The sequence below is a fragment of the Saccostrea cucullata genome, unplaced genomic scaffold, assembly GCF_032062105.1.
Source record: "Saccostrea cucullata isolate Sc308-1 unplaced genomic scaffold, CSIRO_AGI_Scuc_v1 ctg218, whole genome shotgun sequence".
NCBI classification, from domain to species: domain Eukaryota; kingdom Metazoa; phylum Mollusca; class Bivalvia; order Ostreida; family Ostreidae; genus Saccostrea; species Saccostrea cuccullata.
The window spans coordinates 38,138-63,288 of NW_026930772.1; the positions used below are offsets into that span (position 1 = coordinate 38,138).

General features: G+C 32.5%; 1 long non-coding RNA gene across 1 annotated transcript; it reads right to left on the minus strand.

Moving 5' to 3' along the window:
* Positions 1 to 4,138: 4,138 nt before the first annotated feature.
* On the minus strand, positions 4,139 to 11,787 carry LOC134230041 (uncharacterized). The gene is made up of 2 exons (XR_009984272.1): positions 11,553 to 11,787; positions 4,139 to 4,628 (listed from the first exon to the last, which is right to left on the minus strand). It is a non-coding gene; the product is annotated as an uncharacterized LOC134230041 (long non-coding RNA).
* Positions 11,788 to 25,151: the final 13,364 nt, after the last annotated feature.

Genomic DNA, 25,151 nt, shown 5'->3' on the forward strand with positions numbered 1-25,151 from the left:
TTGTTGGAATACCTGGTCTCCAAAAAACCATATAGATATTGTCAATCAGGAACCGAAGTATCTTTTTAGTGTCAACTTTAGAGTACTTGTGTGTACAATCAGAATGTTTTTAAACAAAGTTTTGCAAATGACCAATGGTAAGGTAAGTAAATTGACGAGTTCCATTTTTATTGAAAAAAGCAGCTGTCAGTGATATCAAAACCCCCGGTCTTTAATTTATCATGTGGAATAGTTGTATATAAAGTTGAAAATTCGTAAGTTCAATTCTGCTTCGATAAAAACAAATTAGGTCTGCCAGTACTGAGTAGATGCTTTATACTTAAACTAGCCCCAGAAAAGAAACCGAAAATGTTGTTTTTAAAGTTTACGACCGACACAAAACGCACATAGCAATAGAGTGAATTTAGAGTTATCTGACCTTTTTTACATTACTTGACAGCTGCATTTTTAAAAGACTTATTTGCAAAGTCGAAATTTTCCCCAATTTCCCCACTATAATGCATTAGATGTACCATACTTAAAATCAAGTACCAACACATATTTGAAAAGAAACTTGCAATATAGCATAAAATACTTATTGCTTGAAAAATTGGGAATTAGGTAGTTCTATCGCATTGTTCGTAATAACGAACAGTACTGTAGTACATTCATTTGATAAAATACATATCATGAGCAGGTCAAACACAAGACTGTGAAAATCCTTGATTCACAACTTTTTTGTCAGTAGCTTGCCTTTTACAGAGTGCAAACTCTTGTGTATCGAATCATATAGCAGACATAAATCCCATATGCAAGTGATAATAGTATAATTCTATATAAATAAGGAAGATTGCCGATAGAAAAGTTGAAGCCACCTTATTTATCATAGAGTTTTGTTCGTAGGCTACTATTAAAGTCTTTTCTGGTTAAAATACCCAAATGTCGAGATATATAAATGTCGGGTGGAATGTAACAACAATTGTTTTTCTTTATTCAAGGTAGCTGCAGATCTGTAGCTCTCCGAAAAAAAAATATTGATAGACCGGAGAGCTACAGTGCCACTCATTGAAATCAAAGGCCTGAAGGGCCACAATGGCGCCGCGCTTTAGATATGGCAGTAATACCGTGAAATAATTATATAGCTTAGTTGCACATGTATATCTAGATAAATTACCCCGATTTCAGCATTTATGAAATAAAGCATTCAGTTCATATGGTCCAACTGAACGGCTTGAGAACAGGTTTTAATGTGTAGTCACTAGTCAGTACCCCGGTAAAAGAGTATTAGGACCATACTTGCCAACACCCAAGATGTAAAAATTTGGTCATTTGTGTACATGTATTGATAATTCTTCTATTTAAAAAAAGGCTTTACTGAATTATTTACTTACAATGATGAAAAATTATTGATTAAATTGACATGTTAAATAAGAACATTGGTTTCATTGTCCAGCATTGACCTGAATTATGGTAAGTCTGCATTTAAAAAAAAGCCTTTTCGGTTTGTGCTAACAGGGACCCATATCATGTATATACTAATATATATATTGTTTATATATAGGTCCCTGGTGCTAAATTTGAAAGTAATTCCAATTTTAGAGGATTTGAAATTACTTTTCCTCTCTCTTAATTAGGCCTAATTTATTTAATTAACCAGTGTAATGTGTACTAAATGTACAGTAAGACCTACACTGTTTTCGAGCACTATTTTATGTGATGAAAGTTGTTTTCCAAGATTCCTTGACATGTACATAAATATTGTTTCTCTTTCTCTTTGTTCAATTTGTTCCTGCTGGTCTTGATAACAATCTTGTTCTATCGGAAGCCATTTTAAATTTTGATTTGTCAAAACAATTCCAGTTAATTGTTTACACCTCCACCGATAATTTACTGGCCCACTGAACCACATAGCCAACGGGTTTGTTTTCGTAGATCAAGCTTGGGTTGACTTGTAACTGGAAGTTAAATAAGAACCAAATCCGGAAATCGGGGATTCGGGCGATAAGCATGACTCGCCGTGTCATAAAAAATAATCAGGTTAAGGGTCGAAAAGTAAACCGACGAAAGTGAGTGAGTTGTCAACTATGTACAGGACTGTTGAAATTATATGATTTTCAAGCAATTTATGGAATAAACGCAAAAAGTGGCATGTATAATCCTACGCCAGATACATGAAGGTCTTAATTTTTAATTTAATCAATATTTTATTATGTAAAGTAAGATTACATAATTGGATTGATCATCAGGCATGGCCTATATAAGTCCTCTCCAAGGTCAAGGTTACAAATGTTAAGAACTGACAAAAACTTACAATGATGAAAATATTCCTTATAAGTTACATTAAATTCTTTTGTTAACTAACGGTGGGAAAAAAGGAAATAAATTGAATTAAATTATACAGAAGAATTATTACTAAGCTTATGCATATTCGCTATACAATATAATGACAAAAAAAATTTTTTAAAAATAAAGAAAGAAGTGCAAACAAAACAGCAAAACAGAATACGTAAAGTGCAAAGAACTAATATTTAAGAAAATACAAAATAGAAGGAAATGGTAACATTTAAAAGTAAATAAATTCAAGCAATGACACTGAGTAAAGAGAAAAATGATAAGGTGCAAAGACAAATTACCAAGGAAAATACAACATATACATGGAAAATGGAAATGCTACATGAAGGTCTTGGTTCAAGTACTATATTATTTGGCGCATGAAGAAAGCAGTGAACAGTCAGAGATATTTCATCATAGCTATATGTGCGCCGAGCTAAAGCTCGACGCCATAAAAACTGTATATTTATTGCGCACAAAAAGAAATGCGCTCGGTTGTTGATTTATTTCTCCATGTTTTTAAAACTGTAATCTCAAAATATTACTAACCGTGTGTTCCTAACATATTCTTTCGCTGTTTCCACAACCAAACATTCCTCATAATTGTTGTTAATAGTCCTCTTGGCCCTGATATTGTAATCATCGAACATTTCGTTTATTTATACTGCCATTTTGGTTTCAAAGATAATCCGGTCCAATATGCTTCGTTCAGATGTTAACTACGAGAGTAATTGATATAGGTGAGAAGATTTTTTTTTTAATCTTCCTTTTTTTGCAATTGAAGTAATAATTTGGAAGAATTAATCAAGAACCGAGCGCATTTTTTTGTGCGCAATAAATATACATTTTTTGAATGGGTGGCACTGTAGCTCTCCGGTCTATCAATATTTTTTCGGAGAGCTACAGATCTGCAGCTATATTCAAGCCTGATACAAAAATACGTCTGCTTATAACGATGTACAGTTTGTACCTATATAGGAAAATGGAAGACCTTATATGTCTTCTAAAACTACAAATTGATATATTGTCAGAGACTCAAGCATATTTTATATGAAGATGGTTGCTTTTGTTTTGTTTGTTTGTTTGTTGTTTTGTTTTTTTTTTTTTGTTTTGCTTTCTATTCTGACCTTCTCCCATTTAAATATTCATGAGCTACACCCCTGATTTGGGTTTAAGAATGTTTGCATTTACATATCGAATGATTTCAGGGTTTGTAGAGCAGTAGAAAAAATTAATGCTTTGAGCAACATACAGCTGTATGGTACTGGTAAAAAAAAAAATTCCGTGCAGTCGAAATCTTACTACTCTAAATAAATAATGTTATGCCAATGGCTTTTTGGTAGCATGTTGGCCGGGTCAGAATTTCCATATAGAGGCGTTAAAACGAGCTTTCATGGGGACGCTTATGCACATTAATTCATCAGAAATATTTTTATGATTTCTCTCCGAAGCATTCACGTCAACAAAGCACTCTCTTCTTGAATTAATTTTATAGATATCCAAAGACTTAAGCTTGGTCTCCAAATGACCCATTTAGTACTTTATGACGACCCCCTAGCTCACACAGCGAGGAAAATGGATTTCTTATAATTGACATCTAACGGGTGTTGCATTTAGCGGAAGTCAATTAGCTTGTTAGACTCTTGATAAAGTAAATGATCAAGTATAATTTTAACCTGCCGCTTCGGAGGCACTAATGACTAACAATTGCAGGATTTGTAAATGATTATTTTTTAATGATAAGCCATTAAGGAAAGAAGGTCGATTTAGAGGGTATGCTTAATTGATTTCCGTTGTCCTACTAAAATGAATAACATAAATTTCCATATTTCCCAAGCGCTCTTATTTATTGTTTTTTATAATACATTTTTAATACAAAATATAAACTCTAAGCAACAACATTATTTGTACCGACAGAGTTTAAATAATAAACCGATTTTCTTTAAAACATTATAAAAATACATTGAAATTAGTCACTCGATTTGCAATAAATTTATATGATTTCTAATCTTTTAAACGGGATATATAGCGCTCGGAATGTGGATAAACTTTCACCGAGACCAAACTCCGAGGCCCATCTCCTATCTGTACGACATGGAACACGTGCACTGGGAGAGGTATTGAGTACATATGAGCGTGCAATCTTCATATCCATTGTCGTAATCTTTCATAATTCCATTCTCCAAAACGCATTTGTCCATACAATGGTTAAATCGTAATCTGCATTGAGTACTGCAGATAATATTCTGGATTCCCAAACCATGTGTCTGACAGATGAAAACCGATAAAGACAGCAGGGTAACCAATACTATTTTATGCTGCAACAGATAACAGAGAAATGTGATTAAGCATAATAATTTGCAGAAAACCCTATTTCTGCCATCAAGTCTAATTAAATAGCCTTTTATTAATCTTCTTTACATTACTGCAATAATTTTTCAATGAGAAGAATTTTTTCAGAATACCTATAAAATATCATAAATCACAGTAAATGTAGTCTTGATAATTTAAAGATAAGTTGACCCGTCGGTCTGTCTGTCGTTCACGTTTGTCACTTTAAAGCTTTTCAAACCATAAAATCTTTGGAATGGCATTAGACCTTTATAAACTCAATATACTAGTATACTTATTGGAAATAAATATTTGTAGATAACTTATCGAGAGTCGTAATATACTGTCATTTTGGTCAGATCCCTGCATATGTATACTATATAATGGAGTTTTAAAACATTGAGAAAGTGGCTTATTGAATACACGAAGTTTCAAAAATACAAACTTAAGTATATACGTACATGTATGACACTATTCATATAATTATTAATTTATTATTTGGCTTAGAGTATCGATATCGAGAGTGGCTAAGTTTTTTTTTTTCAAAATCATTAAAATTCTAGGACTACTAATATGTACCTGTAATTAAGATATTGTTTCCTCAAATGTTCTAAGCATTGCCCTATTGGAGTAATAAATCAAGACCTTAATATTATCTGAAACCTCTTACTGGAATTACCTGGTCAATATTAAGGGTATCGTGAATGTTGGAGTCCTGTTCACTTGGGAATAGCCCTATATGCTAAGGGTTAAAATTCTTAAACGCATATCATCAATCCATTATTTCGAAATTAATCAGTTGATTATCTCGGTATGGTATATTACCACGAAAAGCGGCCGTGTGTAAAGATTTCGTTTCTCTTGAGATTCTGAATATCCATCTCTAATATTGCTATATTATATGTAGAATAATGTCAGTCAAGAATAAAAACAACCAGTATGGCTTCATTGAGTGCATACGGGGTATTGAAACATAGGTGCGAAGAAAAAAAAATGTTACCCTTGAGAGAATGATATTATTTATTCAACTGGTCATTCTATCGAACATACACTGTAAATGCCATATAACCGTAACCTCGTATGGCCGCCAAATTTTTTTTTTTTTTTAGTAAAACTGTGCTTCATCGTGAACATTTTTTTCTATGTTCAAATTTTAATACTAATTATTGAAAATACCCTAGTATCTGAAAACTTATCGCCTTTCTTATTTTCATTATATATTAATGACTTGGAAGATTTTTTGACAGAAAAGAATATTGTTGGTTTGTCTAGTATTAGCAAAGGTATACAGGATGAGTTGTTTTTGTACATGAAATTGTTTATCTTATTTTATGCCGATGATACTGTAATTCTAGCCGAAACTGCTGAAGATCTTCAGAGAGCACTAAATGAATTTTACAAATATTGTGAAGAATGGAAATTATGTGTGAATATCAAGAAAACAAAGATACTTATTTTTTCAAAGGGTAGACAGCCAAAGAATATTTTTACATATAATGGCAGTATCATAGAAGTAGTCAAGGATTTTAATTATTTAGGGATTGTATTTTCTCGTACAGGCTCATTATGTAAAGCAAGAAAACACCTATGTGAACAAGCACAAAAGGCAATGTATGGTGTGATACGTAAAATTAGGCAGTTTAATCTCCCCTTCGAATGTCAATTGGATTTGTTTGATAAAGTAGTTTTACCAGTATTGTTATATGGCTGTGAAATATGGGGGTATGAAAATATCGATATTATCGAACGAGTACATTTACGTTATTTAAAACATATATTGAATCTGAAAAGTAGCACTCCGAGTTATATGATTTATGGAGAAACTGGTAGATTTCCATTACACATAAATATTTACTCAAGAATGATAAAATATTGGGCAAACCTTGTGAATGGAAAAGAAAACAAATTGTGTAGAATAGTATATATGTATTTACGTAAACAACATGATAAAGAGGAAATGAAAAATTCATGGATATCCTTTGTACAAAAGATTTTTGATAGATGTGGTTTATCAAATATATGGTATGAGCACGAACATCATTTTTATAATGTAGAATGGATAACTGCTACAGTCAAACAAAGATTAAAAGATCAATATATTCAAAAGTGGAATAGTGAAGTTCAAGAATCTTCAAAAAGTTTAAATTATAGAATTTTTAAAACCAATTTTGAGTGCGAAAAATATTTAACAATGTTATCATTTAAATTCAGAAAAACTTTTGTTAAGTTTAGAACCACAAATCACCACCTCCCAACTGAAACAGGTAGATGGAATGGTACTCAAAGAAATGAAAGAGTTTGTAGCTTATGTAGTAATAACCAGATAGGAGATGAGTATCATTATATTTTAGAATGTAGTGCTTTAAACCAATTAAGAAAAGTTTATTTGAACCAAAAATTCTGTTCTTATCCAAATATCATCAAGTTTTGTGAAATCATGTGCCAAAATGATGTTGATTCTTTGAAACAATTATGTACATTTATTTCTAAAATTAATAGTATTGTCTGTTCTCCTTAATTATCACCTTCTGCTTGACCCACTGTATTATATGTATATATGTTTTATATGTTTTTTACCTCATGTACCATTTACATGGTTTTGAGAGAATAAATTGAATTGAATGGTACCTAATTGCACAAGTATGCAGACCATCAGCTACAGTTATCTGACCAGTTCCGAATAAGAAATAAATTCGGCTGTGCTATGAATACTAGTATACGAGGCAATATTTCAAAATCTAAGTTTTTGCCATGATAGTTTAATGACTTGTGGAATTAAATATTGTTTCATAAAAGTTCAACCTTTCCCCAAAATAAAATTATTTCGCAAGTTAACATAGGTACTCATTTTACCAGTTACGAATAAACCGACGAGTTCCAAATGCCCTACATGCAGCGGTTCCCATTCAATTCAACCCTAAATCAAAAAAAAATATACGTCACACACATAATCCGTTGCCTTGCCTAGGAAAAGTTAAATTAATTGGTTACCAATAAGTTATTTGTATTTCCAAAGAATAAAGAGAAACCAGAGGTACTGTGAGCACTGAGCTCTTTAATGATACTCCATGCCTCCTATATAATTATTATAACAAAGTCCATGTTTTGCTCTGGGAGATCAGAAATAAGCTTCAGATCAAAAAGTAAAATAAGAGCTCATAATGGAACAATGTAATAAAGAATCTGTGAAAATATCATTAAATCTTATTCAATGGTATAGGAGGATTTGCGGATAAGAGATGTATAGACCCTTCAATATTAGAAAGAATGGCGGTATCCATGTTTCGCTTAAGGGAGCCCAATTAAGTTATGTGTCAGATCAAAAAATAAAAAGAAGGTGCACTTTGGCACTATTGAAGAAGATTCTATGAAAGCCTCATTAAATTCTGTGAAGCCTCATTAAATTTCATTTAGTGGTAGAAGAGAAGTTGTGAATAAGAAATGGGTACCCCAAAGCGTATCTGACGGACGGACGTACAAACGGATGGATAGTGTTTATAAGGGGTATTCGGAACTAGGGTCGTTTACTAATTTTTGAATTAGAAATTCAAAAAATGAGTACACAACAATTAATTATGTAATCATTTTCAACTTCAGATTGAAATTAATAAAAGACACTAGTAAAATGACATCACGAAAATATTCCATCTTCCAGTGTTCTTAATATTTATTTTAGACAAGTTTTTAGTATTTGTTAGAGTATACATATCAAACTTACTTTTGATACCTGGAATGTTGTTTTATGTGAAAAATTGATGTCTCTACAGCTAAAGCTTTTTTCTGAAGACTCACGCGTCGCAGTGATTCGGATTTGTTGTATTTTAAAAGTATGTAGTTGTATTGTGTTATGGCGATGTGTTTTATGATTCATTCATGTTGCAGTGCAAAGGAAGACGTAATCAAAGAAAGCAAAAATACATATTATACAGGTATCATGGCAAATGATGCCGGATGATGGGTAGATGATAGGCACAAAACAGTAATTGGTTGCAATCCGTTAGTGAAAAATGCACAAAGTATATAATACTTCATCTGAGCAAAATGAACGGAGGTGGACTATGTAATAATGGATTGGTCAATCATTATCGTTGAATGCCCTCGGTTTAACCGTACTTAAACGCCAGAGGCGCAGAAAACTGCCAATTCCAATAAAGTATTTATCAGAAAAGTCGAAATACGGAATAATAGCCTCAAAGCGACGTCATACAATTTTATAAGATGAATGTATTGTTTGGTGTATAATTTTTCACCACAAATATCTGAACACAAAAAGCATGAGATGAAATATTCGAAATATATCAAGTAGATTACAGATTTAAATACGAAAAAATGGATTTTTTTAATTCACAAAAGTTTTAATATATGCAGAAGGTTAGAAAGATAACTGTGTAGATGAATTTCTCGCACACCTTATTTTTTATACAAAATACCATGTTCTTAAATAGTTGGTTCTTATTGGCAGAACAATTGAAACACATTCAGATGCACTGAGTTAGTTGATATTTTATTATCGATAAATGGTAATTTAAAGAATTCTGCGGTAGATTTTCTTAACTTGGATTAAATATTTCTACACACATTCATTTATTGTCTCTATGAAAAAAATCTTGATGACTTTAACTTTGCAATCGTCAACTTCCCTTACTTATCCAGCAATATACCTTCATCAAATGCGTACGTAGTTTATATCTTTAAATTGATTCAATACACAAGAGAATGCTTTACGTATATTGTATGTTCAATTTCTAAAACGGGGTAATTGACAAACAAATTGAAGAAACAAGAATATCAGCAATCTCGTTTAAAGTCATCATTTCGTAAGTTCTATGGCCGATACAATGACCTTGTCAGCAAATACAATTTATCATTGAGTCAAATGCTAACTGACTTTTGTTATACTAATTGTTAGTCCATTATTTACACACTGAATTGACGACGGATTTTTCCGTTATTTCCCAATCATGACAAGGAGCACACGGCAGGTGTGACCGATCGGCAGGGGATGCTCACTTCTCCATGCCATCTCTAATGTTTTGGAGTTCTGTGTTTGCTTTGTTCCTATTTTGTATTGTTTAATGGTTTTTTGAGCTTGAATACTGTTCCTTATCTCCATATATTTTATCTCTTAACCATATTAATGGTACATACATACTGGTTTGATGTTTAAGTTTCAAATTTATTACCATAAGCTTATCAACAAGAAAAAGTCATATGAAACCATAAACTATGTTTCTACCCGATTAATCTATAGAGATACAGAAATCTGAGGTAACATTTTATGTTTTCTACTACTAATAGTTAAAAATAAAATTTCTGAAAATCAAGATTTTACAAAACTTGAAAGAATTGTACAAAAGTTGCTGAAAAGTGCCGTTATGTCAAAAAATTAAAAAAGCAAATATTTTTTTGAATACATATATATCTATTCATATGTTTCTAAGAGCTCTTAAGTAGCCGAAGAAAAGAAAAAAAAAAAACATTGCAGAACAAAGACCAACATTTTCACTTTAAAAATAATTTACACACAGATACCGGTATATCGTTCACGAAAAAGGTTGAAGATAACGAAAATATTTAAACAATATAAATATGTAAACAGGGCATAAACACGATTCCCTGATAATCCCAGAGGTTGGATCAGGTAACCTAGGAGGAGTAACCATCCCCCGTTGACCAAGCACTTAAATGCGTTGATCAAGAAGACGGAACGTAGTCAAATTCAGCACAAAAGCAATTGGTATGACACAAGTCAGCCCAAACATGACCCACTGTTAGTTATGTTTGCTTACAAGGTAATTAAAGTGACCGTGGTATTTACGAAATGCTAACTTTTGACGAAGTTGTTAAAATCCCAGATACATCAACTTGTGTGTGAGTATCCAAACTCGGTTTAAAGGCTGAGTGGCGAATTAGGAGACATTGACACCACATGCAGGTGATAGCGTATATAAAGAAGGAAAGTCGACAATGGAAAAGATGAAGACATCTAGTTTGTCATAACATTTATTTGTTTGCTGGATTATATCGTCTATAGTCATTCAAAAAATCACATTTGAATGAGATAAAGCAGACTCTGTGGTGTACTAGTATTTTATTTTAAGTTTACTGGATATTATATCGTGTCGACCTACGAATGGAAATAACTATTTAATTGAAAAAATCGTTGATATATCTGACTATTAAGTTAAAGGCCATGGCAAGTTTGCTTTATAGGTACAAATAAACAGATTGGCTATATTAAAGATACACGATTAGTGTCCGTAAGGGTACAAACAGTTAGTTGAAAAAAAATTGTTCTATAAAATAATGTTGTCAATTTTGAAATCCAGCATCCTTTTAATATCAACTTTACAGTAATTGTGTGTAGTTTTGTTAATGATCAATCACAAGATGTGAAAATTTTCGAGTCCCGCTTAAAAAAAATTTGGTGTATGATATCAAAAAGGGCTAATTTTTAATTTATAGCGAGGTAGAGTTGCATATATATATGCATACATGTAGAAAAATCGTACATGTACGTGTTGTAAATGAATTTTGAACAAAATGGCGATTTTTAAGTTCCTTAAACATGCATATATGATTAAAAATTTCAGGCAAAATTTATAATGGATTGAGGTTTTACATATGAAATATATAATGAAGTAAACTAGCATTAAAGATAATATGCCGTTGTGACATAACTTTTGGGTTAAACTACGCATGTTTTTTTTTTATCATCTCACAAAATTAATTGAATTAGAGAACTTTGACATTTACCGGGGTAGCATTTTCATTCATATTTAATACTATTATTCTATTCAATGTGAAGACTGAAATATGTATATATATGAAGGGAAAAATAAATTAAATGTATGGTATAATCATAAAAAACACATGAATGGTTATTTTAAAAGTAATAAGTTGACGCTTACCATTTTCTTTCCGATTTCGTTTCCTCAGAAGAAAGCACCAATCTGGTAGAAGCGCGAACCCGACACGGAATTTATTTATTTCATATTCTGATGCAGACGCAGGTTTGTCAACCTGAATTATCATAATAACATTTCCAGATCCCCCGAGACCCGTTCATATTTCCCAAGATGTAATGTGGCTTGGTTCGATTGTAAATTTTCCGTTCATAGATTTCTATCCGTCCGCTAGTCCTATTGCGTGCTGGGCATTCCCTTATGTTGATTTCTTGCCTAGTAAATAAGCTTCCGAATGTCATCTTGCCATTCTTTTTTGGCCGACCCAGAGACAATATGTTGGATCAGATGTCGTTGGCTATAACTCCTTCTGTCAGTAATTTTGTTTTTGTAAAAGCAAGATTCTACTTTGGAAAAGTGGTATATATTTTTTTCAATCCGTTTGTTCTTGATTTATTTTAAGGCGTATTTTAGGATAAAGTTGGATCACCTTTTTGTAAAAGGAAAGCTATCTAATCGATAACCAGTACAATGTAACTTGTTGAATGACATAAGAAATCAGGTCAATTTTGCAATATATATTATAGAGAAAAAAAACTTATTTTTCTGAAACTCCGAAACTTATTCCCTAAAAAGCAAAAATCGGATAGAAGAATTCGTGATTATTTTTTTCAATTATTGCAGATTATTTAGGATAGTTGCATTCAGATGGACTCTTTCATATATTCAATTTTATTGTATTTCCCTAGGGAGAAGAGATAAAGAGAATTTTAATCATTATTTTGATAATTAAAATGTTCCCAAAGTCAACTTAGCCATCAGCATCATGAGATTTTCTCAGAGGGAACTTAAATTCAGATAATAATCAAACTAAACAATGATAAACAAACACTAGGGTTAATAGGTATTATTTATCTACGGAAGAGGAAAATCACGTCACCAATTAACTATCAAATAATCCATTTTGTAAACTGATTCAATGTTTATAAGGATTAGAGTTCCGTCAATTGATTTAATATGAATATGTCATTTTTGAATTAGTTAATTTTTTAATCAACTTGTTTGTTTCAAAAATATTTAACTATTCTGTAAATTTTATAAAAAAATGAAAGGATACAGGCTCTTTTAATGGGCAGTAATTGAAGATACAGTGCTATATAAGAATACATTTTTTGTAATAAATACAATTACAGCAATGGTATCAAACAAATAATTTACAGCCATATCACACATTTTGTTATGCTTATTTTAGATATTTAAAAAATGAAGACAATATTATGATTGAACTTTCACTATTACATGTTACAAGAGCACAATAAAGTCACAGGAAAACGGAATATTTTAAATATTTAAAAAATGAAGACAATATTATGATTGAACTTTCACTATTACATGCTACAAGAGCACAATAAAGTCACAGGAAAACGGAAAAATCCATGGGCAGCTCATGGTGATGGCCATCAAGAGTTGTATGAAAAACGCCAGACAACATTCAAATTAATAAAAGATTGTATTTGCTGACAAGGTCATTGTTACAACGAATTTTAATTTTCCAGATGTTGACATTTTTACAAAACTGTTCTTACCTTTAATTTAATGTAAACAATATTTTATTATGAATTAACATGATAGGATTGGACAGCAGGCACTGCCTATACAAGTCCTTTCCACAATACAAAGTCATATATGTACATATAAGTAAATATTAGCTACATAACATTGAAATAATATATATATATATATATATATATATATATATATATATATATATATATATATATATATATATATATATATATATATATATATATATATATATATATATATATATATATATATATATATATATATATATATATATATATATATATATGCACATATTCTTGCATATATGTTCTTACCTTTGTTAATTAATCGTATTCATCAAAAGCTTGCCTTGTTTTAAAATTGTTCGTACGTAGCACAGGCTCTGTTGACGTTACTGGGAGCCTTAACTCCATACGCAGATGATAATGGTATATTGCTTCATAAATAAGGTAAATTGACGACTGAAAAGTTGAAGGTTACAAAGTGTAATTAACTAATCATAAGAACTAGAGAACTTAATAGATGTTTTTAGTGTTTATACCACTGTCTATATATGTATCATGATTATTCTGAGACGTTGGCAAAAATCTTCAGTTACATGTACTTTTAATGATACTATTCCAAACACATCTATAGAAGCGAGTTCTTTCTCAACACCTATTTGTGTGAGAAGAATCAAGACATTCTTAATTGTGGTGACTTTAATTTAGAGAAATAGCCTTCACACATCAAATTCTGAAATAAATCAGACTAATTAAAAGCATATAAGGCAGGTGGTTAGTCTAGGTTTTGAACGTCTTAAAAAAAGCAAATAAATACCTCGGTAATGATTAAAATAAAGAGCAAGACTTTATGGAGAAATGTAGAATTAGATTTGCAAATAGATTGCTTTAACAAACATTAGAAGTTATGATATGAGTCACTAGACTAGACATCAAATCAATATAAATAATTCTTCCTAAAAGCTTTTATATGTATAATGCAAATTATAAATCTATTAAAGATTCTTAAAAACAGAATCAAGTAATGAAATTCCTCCAATATCAAGAAACCGAGTCCGTCTGGGCAATAAAACAAAGGTTAACGAAGTGATAACTAGAATGGAACATTACTTGAATTCAACCCCCGGATAAGTGAAAAACTTTTCAAATAATTAAATATTTCTATTGGAAGCAAGTATTCATTGCTAATATCGAAAAATACAAATAGAATGCCTTGATCACACTTAAAAAATTCATTGATGAATAACATGAATAACGAATAACCCGACAAGTATACCTATTAATTTGTATCGAGTGTTTAGATTAGCTTGACCAGGATTCGAATTCTAAGAAGAAGCTTCTTGAAGTAAAATGATGCTCTCGAGTACGAAATTATAACCAATTAAAATTGTTCATTTAATTATTTTAATCAAAACATCAAGTATTAAAAGCCACAAATATTCATTCGTTTCCTTTATAGTAACACTTTACTTCTTATTGAGTATTGGAGAAAAAACAATTAAAAAGACACACACCTCACTTTGCTTGAATAAACCGTAGAGCTTTCGTGTAGAGAGACAGTTGGCAACAATAGTGACATTAGGGATAAAACTAGTTCAAATTTTAACACGGTTTTGAGGGTTTTCCATCTACGGCTTTAAAGATCTTATTTCCATTAGTACAATTACAACTAAACCCCGATGTTCCTTTATATCAATCAAATATTGTATCCAGATGTTTTCTGTCTCCAAATTGCACTAAATGTTTTACATGAATTAATGTCAAATAAATGAATTGGATCTGTGGATTGTTTCAATCATTTTATAAACAGGATCCCAATGGCATTTTTTGGAAAAAATAATCAACATTAAAACATGTTATCGATATTGAACAAATCGTCAGATTATACTGCGCTCTGAAAGAAAAAAAATATCGTCAATATCAATTTATTCTCAGAGTAATACTGATAAAGAAGTTTCTTTTTGGAAATGCACTTAAAATACCAAGTTTTTAAACATTTTGTGTGGTGTTATCCAACTTTTAAAGAGATCGAAAATAAAACTGATCGGTAAATGCTGGTTTGGTGTGGTTTGAAGATTGGTATTTTATTTCCAATAATAAATACAAATTGATCGGGCAAACTTCTCAAATCTTAACATACTGTAGATCACTTAATTTTCGCGACACCTTATTTTCGCAAGATATGTAGTCATTGACTCTTTATTAGCGGGACAAAATTTTCACGAATTGTGATCATTGCTTTATATAATCTTAAGGAATTCTATTATATGCGAGAATGAAATTTTCGCGAGCATACCATCTCGCGTAATTACGCGAAAATAAAGTTCTCGCGAATAAAAAGTGATTTACAGTACTCTTCCCATCGTACATTTTCAAGTGAGTAAAATCACACTGACATCCATTTATATATGAGGTCATGAATACATGAAAATACACAGAAAAAAATATACTAATCAAAGGCTTCAATATTCCATAACATACAGATGTGACAAAATCTTGTCTTTGAACGTTTCTCTTCTAATTTCTTGGTGCGATAGACATGATATTTGCTCTGTTTGTAAACACATTTGCTAATTCAGTCATATTCATACAAAGTATAATATTTCATACAAAGTATAATATTACATATAACACATAAATTGGATTGATTTAGCAAAAAACTATAACAACTAGTTTTGTAGCAACCAAAATGACTTGAATTAAAAAAAAAAAAATGTTTCACTTTGTACAGTTGGAAAATTTTATTTTCAACATCACTTAACAAATAATCTCCCCAGATTAAAGTTCGAGTATCATGATTGGTCTTTCCTAGCGCTGTTTATCTATATAGAGGAAATAAAAACAATATTTATATTTTTAAACATTTATTGTTTGGCGTTGTTGGTCGTGGCATAATATATAAGCAGCAAAGGGTCGCCAAGCAGGGCAGACCCAATATTCAAACAACAACACAATACAAAGCAAATCAACAATTTGGCTGTTCCAGGTTTACCGCAAACAGTCATTTACCTTTAAGCTTATTAAAGATTTTTTACTTATAAAAAGTTTGAATAAGTTCAAATATTGCAACAAGCACAAAATGAGCAGCACAAATTCAAGCAGCATTTGTTTGTTCCGGGTTGACCGCGAACAATGAAATAAAATGTTATATGTATTTACATTACAAAATATCAAGCCAATGTTCACAGTTCAATGTCTTCAAAATATCATACACACTCAGATGCACAAACTTGACACATCAGTTGAATGGATGGGCGCAAATGCCACATGACCTGAACTTAAAAGTTTAAGGTCACCCCACACATGGGGAGCCCCATTCAACTGACCCAAGACCAACAAGTAATGGTAACCACCCATCTTAACAGTGGGTGTCAGGGAATACTGATCCACACCCACTGTTAAAATATTCAAGACCCCCCTGTATGTTGTTCAAGAATACAGAATTACCTAATGGATTTAGGTGCACCTTGTCACTAGCCAAAAAACACTCTATGTTCCTAACAAGATCTGGGTGCTTAAGATAAGCCCCTCCTAGCTGGAGTACCTGACATGCAGCTGCCCTATTCAATCTTTCAAGGGCCCGTTCCAGGGCAGAAATGTCTAACGAGTGTCTGTACGTAAGGCGTGGCAAAATTTTAGACCAAACAAGTCTTGTGTTGGGAAGAAGCTGAGATAGTTTTGTTAAGTCTTCTTTCATTATTGTAATAAGCTTAAATAAAGGTAAATCTGGTTCTCCCAAATCATTTCCCCCACAGTGAAGGAGTAAGAAGTCAGGACAATCTTCATATTTGACTAAGAACAGCACTTTTTTCTTTAAATTAATTAACTTTAAACCTGAGTAGCCTTGCCACCAAATATCCATCCCCAACCTTTCCAATCCCAAGTGAACCCCTCCTGTCCTAAGCAAGGCGGCCTGAAAGGCATGCTTAATTATGGATGACCCAACACACCATACAGTAAAATGACCTGAAAAGCATAAATTTTACAAACATAGTTGCTTTATAGGGCAGCGAATATAAGACTTATAAACTTGGGATTTCCATCTACCTGCCTCCCTAATAGAATCTGGGTCGCACCCTTGTTGGTAAGCAGTAGTAGCAGCCCCGATTTTAAAAGAATGGGATTTATAATCACAGCTCTGAAATCCAAGAAGATTTATTGCTTTATGTAAAACTGCTGTGAATTGATATCTCGTTAGAGGACAATGATTAAGATGGCAGAATAATGGTCCATTGACTGCAGGTCTCATAGACAGAAAATCTAACATGTACCTGACTGGGCAGTGTAGAGTACCAGTTTTTTCAATGCAAATGGTAACCCCTTTCCCATACTGGTCATTTTTTTGGAATGTCTTATGGTTAAATACATTTCAGACTTGTCACAGCCAAATTTAATGTCTGATATATGAATGATGGAATCAAAACTATTACCCTTTGACAATGTTAATTCCCCAACTCTCAAAAACCCAAAAAATGCTAACATGTATGCCGCTTGAAAGAGAGAAGACTCGTACAAATTTGTACAGACTGATGGTAAAATTTGAATTATTTTGCATAGTATAGATGGGGTAATTGGAAGTCTTGAATCCTTCGTAACTGATTATCTCTTCATTCCTTCTAACATCTTACAAGTCAAAAAATTCTTTGTGGTATCGACTAGTCCTCTGGACTTACACTCAAAACTTATTGCTGATAGATACAATCTAGCAGTTGATGAAGTAAACTTTTTCAGAGATAAATATGCTATAAATTGAACAACATGCTTTGGGGGTGGTGGCCATATATTTGAAAAGCTAAATTCATCCCTAAATTTTTGAAATGCATATATTCCCGTATCGTATGCTCGCTTCGTATTCTTTGACAAGGAGGCATCCAATAGTTTCTCTACTTGCAACTGTAAATCATTTGAATAAAATTGGTTGGAATGGGTTCTGGACTTTCCCTTGCTTCTGGAGCTAATTCCCTGAACCGCCACCACTGCTTGCAGGAAATAGAATCAGCAATACTATTATTACTACTAATAATGTGTTTAGCCTTAAAAATACAATTACGCTCCATAAGCATTAATACCAATTGCCTAACTAGCTTCATTACTCTCTTGGACTTTGATGTTTGTTTATTTACTATACTGACTAAAGCAAGATTGTCAATATGAAACAAAACCTTTTTGCATTTGAGTTCATGACCCCATAAACTAATTGCTAATACCAGGGGAACCAGCTCTAGAAAAGTCATATCCCTAAGAATATCAGTCCTTTGCCATGCTAATGGCCACTGAAAAAACACCCATTTACCCTGAAAATAGGCACCACATCCAAGCTCTGCACTTCCTGCACTATCTGTATATAATTTTAGTACATCTCTTTCTCTGGAAAATAGGAAATCCCATTGAACTCCTCTAAAAACTTAAACCACATATATAAATCCTCCTTCAACTCAACTGATAACCTTACATGATGATGAGCTTCTGAGGCACCACTCATAGCATCGTAAAATCTACGATTGAATGCCCTACTGGATCTTATTGCTTTTCCAAAGAAATTTAACATGCCTACTAATGATTCTAATTCTTTCAATAAAACTGATTTCCTTGTCAAAAAGTCATGTATGATTTGTTTTAGAATATCCACTTTTGCCTGAGGGATCCTTACTAGCATATTAATGGTATCAATTTCCAATCCTAAAACTGTAAGTACAGAAACCGGGCCAATGGTCTTTTCCTCTGCTAATGGAATACCCAGCTCAGAACACATATTTATAAACTCTGATATTAGTTTTTGACAATTGTTTGTCCCTGACCTTCCAGCAAAAATAAAATCATCCAGATAGTGATCCAATGAATCTAACCCTGACCTAACTCTTGTTAACCAATGCAGAAATGTTGCAAAAGTCTCCAAGATTTTGCAACTTATTGAGCATCCCATGGGTAAACATTTATCTATGTAGAACAAAGAATCAATTGAAAAACCTAATAAATCAAAATCACTTGGGTTTACAGGAATAAGTCTAAAGGCACTTTTGATGTTTACTTTACCAAGCAAGGCCCCTTTCCCAAGATTCGCTATCATTTCAACTACATTGTCAAATGACGAGTAATGCACAGAACACAAATCTGGGTCTATAAAGTGATTTATGCTTTTAAATTTTGGATATGAAAGGTGCATGATCATACGCCACCCCTCCATCCGACTTTGGTACTATTCCTACGGGTGAAATATGGAGATTAACTAGCGGAATATTTCGAAAAGGGCCCATAATCCTACCCATCTCTACCTCTTTCCTAACTTTATCCAATAATTCCTCATGATGATCACAGGCTGATGTTAAATTTTTTGACATAGAATGAATTCTTGGACCATTGTAATGTAATCGAAATCACAAAACCCGTTTTAATTCAAGTGCTGCAGCTTTATTTGGTATGTTTCAAGACCCTCAATTAACCTGTCCACATTAACTGGTATTTTTCCCAGTTCCCACAGGTCTGGTGGAATACGGGTAATGATAGTTAGTGCTGGGCAAGTTATGTCTTGGAAGCTTTGCTCTGGGGACTTGCATCTGTTTTCCTCGGGGACAAAAACGAATAGGAGCAACTGATGATGGGGGAGGAATTTTGTTATTAACCTGATCATAGTTATTCCCATAATTGCCTGATTGAGTTTGAGGATAAGAAGATGTCCGAGGGCACTGCAACACTGGATGGTTACCTCGACATTTGATGCAAACATGATTATAAGAACATATTGGCCGCACACAAATCCCTTTATAATTGTAATCAAAGCATGTGTATGATGACATAGAGGGGACTATGTATGGGGTTTAAATTGCATTTGTTGGACACATATAAATCAGCCACAATTCATTGTCTACATTTCCCCATGGAATTGTTGGATTAAGACTACGACGAAGACGAAATTGCTCATCATAGTTTTTGAAACCAAGACCCCCGACCCTTGATGCTCCCAACCTAACATCATGCATGTATTTGAATAATCCTTGAACTGAATCAAGGTGAACTGCCGAGTAGATGCTGCTATATATAATAAAGGCATCTGTCCATTTTTCAATGCAATCAATTTTAACAGATGGTTTGGTAGTTTCCCTTGTAACAAGTTCCCCCCTTTCATTAATATAGATAGACTTTTCTGAGGGAACAGCATTAGTATTGTGAAGCAGCAAAGCAAGATCTACATAAGCTGAACTTTTTATTTTTGATTTGATATTTTGTGACACATTCGCTGCCAACTGATGAGTAATACTTGGCATTATTACAGGTGTACCTTGTGAATCACCCATGGCGTTCTGATCAGACTGTGAGGTACAGGGGGGTGAAGTCACTGACTGTACACAGGCAACTGTCTCGCTAACTTTATTGCTTTGCTCGATGACTGGAACCACAGGTTCTTTTTCAATCTCTGCTGGCGCGTCATTAGGTCCTTTACTGGCTTTAGATCTTGTCCTGGTTGCTTGCCTTCGCAATGGCGTGTCCTTCGCCCTCTTCGCTTTGACTCGTGGCATTGTGATATTACAAACAAAATAACAATAGCAAATATTACAATTTAAAATAACACAAAAATTTTCGTTTATTTTTTTCAAGTATGAAAGCCTTCAAGTATGAAAGCCGCTTTTATTCGAATTTTCTTACAGATTTCAATCCCACGAAAATCAAGTCTTAAATACAGCTTAACTTAACCATCGATGCAAATAAATATTACCAATGTGTCTAAAATTATTGTTTAAACAATTATTTTGAAAAAAAAGAAATAGGACTGTGATTATTTTTTAAATTATTTGAGAGGTAAAAATGTCTACTACCTTTCTGTTTGAAGCGCATGTAAAAAAGGATGAGTATACCGAACCCGACTGTGTACGCCGATCTCGACCAAAATATTTCCTCATAAGATAAAGGCATCTATATTATATTTATATAGATGCTGATATTTCTTTGCATGAGCAGTCATGAAAAGTATATATCCTCCTCTCTTCTACAAGATCAATTGCTTCAAATTATGATTATAATTCACACAATAATATTGTCAAAGTAACTTACAATTTTAGCTCATCTGAACCGATGGTTAAAGTGAGCTTTTCTGATCACATTTTGTCCGGTGCCCGTCTGTCTGTCCGTCTGTCTGTAAACTGTTCAGATTTTCGTTTTCTTCTCAAGAACCACTGAGACAATTTCAAACTTACTTGCCACAAAGATCTTTCCCTACAGGGGTTCAAGTTTGTTTTAATGAATGATTTCTCTTTCTTTCAAGGGGAGAAGATTACGCATTACTAAAAAAATTATGAGATCATTTAAAAGTTTTCTTTTCGAGAAACACCGGGCTAGAAAATATGAAACAAAATGTGGATGCATCGCATCCTCAGATTCCAGTTTATTCAAATCATGACCATCGGCGGTAGGGTGGGCCATAACGGAGGATCACTGCAATACCAAAGAATAAAATTTCAAGAATAGCTAAGTCATGACTAGTCATATAAATCTAGAAGCATCATTATGAACAGCAAAGCCAGGATTAGTCATATTAAAGAAGCATCGGCAGGTAGTATTGATACCAATGTATTCAATCATGTCCCGGGGATAGGACAAGGCCACAACAGACGACCAGAAGTGAAGGCAAAAAAACTTAAGTCATTTATAATGATTATACATCGTAATTCAAAGGAAGACGAAACCATCATCAGATAGTTTAAATTTAAGTTTTCTTCATAAAAATCCCTACAAAGATACATAGCGGGTCAAGTAAACGTTCAACCAAGCCTCTTTATTTGCTCCATATTAAGATATTAACAGTAGAGAAGAAGAAACTTCAAGAGTACTGTGCAACAATATTAATATTTTCGAGAAGTGATGTAAATCAGATGTGGATGCTCAAAAATTCCAAGGATCTATTGGACAATTTGAAATCACAAGATTTTACCAAAATCAACAGCTTAAAATTCTAGGACTTTTCAATTTCATACATAACCATTTTCTACGATAAATTACAGTCCCGGCTTTTTGATATCATTGACAGCTGCTTTTCGATACAAATGGAACTCGTAATTTTACTTACCTTGTCATTGGTCATTTGCAAAATTATTTTGTTAAAAACATACTAATTTACACAGAAGTACTCTGAAGTTGACTTCAATAAGATGCTTGAGTTTCTGATTGACAACATCAATGTGGTTTTTGGAGACCAAGTTTTCCAACAATCTATTGGAGTTCCCATGGGTACCAATTGCGCTCCATTATTAGCAGACCTATTTTTGTATTCATACGAAGCAGAATAAGTCCAGAATCTTCTACGTGAAAAGAAGAAAACACTTGCTGAGACATTCAACTCGACATTTCGATATATCGACGACGTATTATCAATTAACAATTATAGTTATTTCCATTCTTATCGACACGATATATCCCGGTGAGCTTGAAATAAAAGATACCGTAGAGACATCTGTTTCATATATTTCGATATTTTATTAGAAAAAGACGTTTATGATAAACTGATAATAAAACTCTATGATAAATATATGATAACTTCAACTTTTCTATCGTCAACTTCCCTTACTTATGCAACAGTTACCAGGTAATATACCATCATCACCTGCATTCGGAGTTTATGTCTCCCAGTTGATTCGATACGGAAGAGCATGTTCTACGTATGAACAATTTCTAAAACGAGGTAAATTATTTACAAACAAGTTGAAACAAGAATTTCAGCAGACCCGTTTAATGTCATCATTTCGTAAGATCTATGGTCAATATAATGACCTTGTCAGCAAATACAATTTATCATTGAGTCAAATGCTGACAGACGTTTTTCATACTAATTATTTCATGTATTTTATTAATTATACACTGTATTAACGACTGATTTTTTCTTTATTTCCAGACCATGACAACAAGTACAGTATTCCATGCTCCTCTGATGTTTTGAGGATCCATGTTTGCTCCGCTCCTATTTTGTAATGTTTAATGGACTTTTGAGTTTGAATGCCTTCGTTATCTCCACATTTTTCACTTCAAGTCATGCCCCTATTTTTATTTTGACTTTATTTTTCAATACAAACTTATTTCTTTTTTTTATCTTGCCAAAGTGTTCAGGTGAGCCAATGTGGTCAATGCGTCTATTGTTCTCGATCACCTGAAGCAGATGCAAAACAAACTTGATATTTAATTATTCATATGATCGAGTGGAAAAGATGCATTTTTGAATTAAGAATCTTGTCTATTTCTTACTAAAGCTCTTTAAATTCTCTATAGACACTGTTTTTAAGAAAATCACAACTCGGAAATATGTTTTATATGCAAGAGGAGACAGTGCTCGTGATTTAACAATGCACCGAAGAGGACACATCTATGTATTAATTTAATATTCCTTATTTCCAGCAATTAATCAGACTATTTCCTTGTAGGATCATTCTAGGATATTGCCATTTTATGATCAATCGTTATCTACTGCTGTGGAAAATATTGAACCGTTATGTGACTCATCATCGACTGCTTTTTGCGAAAAATTACGTTACTAAACATTAATTTTTTAAGACTAGACAATACACCCTAATTGTGTTCATGACTTACGTAAGTTAGTTTATCAAACAATGGAGTACTGCACTCAAAGATAATTACTTACGTGAAAATGTGGACTTTGATGTAACATTTTATTTTGGCAAAATGGACAAAGCCATCGATTTTCACAAATTAGGAATTGTCCAGCCGTCTTACATTACTTGTTTAAAATCATAATAAGTTGACAATATGTCCATAAACGTGCAAGACACAAAACATTCATAAAGCACACCATTATTGCAAACTGAATGCATATTCATTAAGAAAAATTAATCTATATTCATTAAACTACAATCAACGAGCCAAAACCTTTACAAACAATTTTAAAGTTAATTTATTTTTTATTAATAGAGTCTGTCTGGTCTCTATTTCAGCGTTACGAAAAGTCGCGGAACCTTAGGATGATTAATGAACTCTGTACTCTAGTTCTTTTATTTTAGAATGATTAAAAGCTTAATTCGTTGCAGATTGGGTAGAATAGAATATTTCAAAAAGAGGTAGCCGTCTTCTCCCCCTTTTCAAGATCCTTGAATTTAATTAACCCCGATGATATGATGTGACAAATTTTCCCCAGACGAAACGACTTTGTTTCTGAACTATGTAATGTGACAGGAAATATATCTACGTGTAAAAACAAAATGACAGTTTGATATTGACTGCAGAACTTTTATTTTCCCCTCACGAAATTCTTCAATCAGATGGCGTGCCCTAGACTTCTGTCATTAGCCATTTGATCTGTTTGTTGATTATATCTGAACTGCGGAAGAATCGAAAGTGAACGGTGATGTTAGTCGAGAAGATTTTTTTTTAAGAATTCTTCTTTGATTCAAACAGTATTTGCTTCGCCCACACCTTTAGTAATTAAATTATGAACACAATTAAATAAAACTTGTGCAATTTAATAGAACAGTACTGCATGTATTTGTATCAACAAGTAAAATATGTATACTATGAGGTTTACTTACGTGAGAAAAATTTCCTGTCTTTGCAAAATGTATCAATAATATTGAACTATTGTCTCGGTAATAATTTTCAAGTAAAAAAAAAAGTCCCCAAAAATGATAAACCCTTGGATATTCACTTTATATAAAATTTTAGCATAAAATAAAATTAAATAAAATGCATCAACCATCTTTGTTCTATTTAAATGTTTAGGGCAATTGTATATGTACAAATATATAATTATGTATTTGTTTATCTTGTTTATTTATGTATGTGCATTCATTCATTTATGCAATTGATTCCAATGAAAAGGGATTTTAAGTTAGATTTGTGTGCAGAAGGCTTTAGTTTTCAAGAGTAAGCAATTTATCATTTCCTTAAAAATTATAATCTTATTATTTAAATTTAATTCACTGAAAAATAAAAATGTTTTGGATTTTTTGTACAGTTTTAATGACTTGTTTTTATCCCGTGCGGAACCTCTAAGCTGCTTATTGCTTTTTGGCGAGTTACTTCC